Source organism: Drosophila sechellia, chromosome 2R, assembly GCF_004382195.2.
Source record: "Drosophila sechellia strain sech25 chromosome 2R, ASM438219v1, whole genome shotgun sequence".
NCBI classification, from domain to species: domain Eukaryota; kingdom Metazoa; phylum Arthropoda; class Insecta; order Diptera; family Drosophilidae; genus Drosophila; species Drosophila sechellia.
In genome coordinates, this window is record NC_045950.1 from 9,215,600 (window position 1) to 9,217,567 (window position 1,968).

Consider the following 1,968-nt stretch of genomic DNA (forward strand, 5'->3'; position numbering starts at 1 on the left):
TGAGCAATGCACCCATGTCGCCTTAGATAACAAAATCCTAAATATAATTTATCGCTCTCGATTCATTTACATAAGATATGAACGGAGCCCAAAATTGTAAGTCTTTAAATATATTCGTGTTCATGTGTGAACAGTTGTTTTCTCGGACCCTAAACTAGCAGTGTTTTAGTGGCCAGAAAGATATAGCACGAAATCTCTAATTGCCTGTGAGGGTATGTGGGTGATATATACTCTGCGCTTGCGACAGGATCTGATGCATGGACCCTTACAAGTAGCCCTATTTTGTCACAGCAAATTCAATTTGTCACTCAACAGCCGACGAAACTGAATAATTTCCTGTTGCCAGCGATGGCAGCTGGGGAAAATCAGAAGACGTTGCCAAAAGAGCCGGGACAAACAATCTACAAACTAATTAAATAAAACGAACTCCGAACTAAGCAAATTGGGCAACTTGTCGCCGTAATTACATCAAAATATCTATAAAGAGGGGAAAGAAGCGAGCCTTGCACAAAAAGTTCGAGTCTGAAAAAAAAAAAAAAACTGAAATAGAAATATATATGAGCTCTGTCAGCTTGATTCATTGTGGAAGTGAAAATGAGCCAGCCGGGCGAAAGAAACTGGACGAGGTAATAGGTCCTGGGACAGGTCCTGTCCTAGCTGAGATGGGCAAATATTTTTACGACACAAAGCTTAATTTGCTGGAAGAACGAATGTCAATTAAAATTTTTTAATGAAATAACTTTCCTTGATTTGTCCCCGGCCTGAGGACGACAGCTCCGAGCTCCGGCCCCAGGAATTCAATTAAAAAAGGTTGATTAGTTCGCCATTAGATCGGAGAATGGCTCATTACCAAAGGCAGTGGCGAGGGCAAACAAAAAAGTGCCAACTTTTAGGCCCTCCAACTTGTCCGCTGCGATACGCTCGAACTTTTAATTAAAGAAAGGACATCCGCACGGCAAATGGCGAAGCGTACCGAACTGAAACGGAACGAAACGAAAGAAAACCAATTACAAATCATAACAAGGCCTCTGAAAATAATTGAAATTTTCATGGCTAACCAGGCGCCAGTCAGCAGCAGTCAACCTTGTCTCAATTCCGCAATCTCAACAATCCATTGCGAGCTGTTCGCACGTGGAGCACGTGCCACGTTGGGCGCCATTAAGTTGCCAGCAAGTAGATTGCCTGTGATAAAATCCCCGATTCTTGTTCGTCGGATGGGGGCGAATGTTGAAACTACGTCAGTAAGAACTGATAAGAGACCACTAATCCCCCAACCGTGCACTTATCAGCGAGGCGAACACATCTACATTGCCAGCCGAACCCCATCTCGCCCAGCCCTTTCCACACGCTCGCTCCTTGAGTAATGAGTGCTGGCAGAGCCGAGGATGAAGCGGAAAAGGAAAGGTTAAGCCAGTCAACCCTCGATGCAACAAATGGCACTACTAGGGCGGATATAGAACACAATAAGCAGCCGCAAAACAGTACAATAAATGGAAGTGGGAACGCAAGTGGAAAGCACTAAATAGTTGCAGGAGTTGCAGGACGAAGGATAAGCCGCAGAAAAAGCTGCAGCCGAGTGCCAAAGTTCACACCAACCCCATCAGGGAATCGGGCGGAAGAAGAAGAAAGGGGCGGGATAAGGATAATAATGCGAGAGTAAAAACAAATATGCGTTGATCTGTGGCAGGGATATATAGCGGAGGGTATATGGCGAAATGAATGTGTGGCAAACGGAAAATAGAATCAAATCGCAATAAAACGAAACGAACGAAACACAGCGAGTGAAAACTAAACGGAATGGAATCCCCTTAATGCGGCATGTAAACAAAATGGGCACGTGACCAGAAAGGGCGAAGACAGCAGGAGCTGGATAAAGGAGCACGGGGTGGATTCCGAGCTCTGGACAGCGGACTGTGGATGTGGATGTGGCAAAAGTAGCCAACTGGCCAACAAATTGCCGCATGAAAG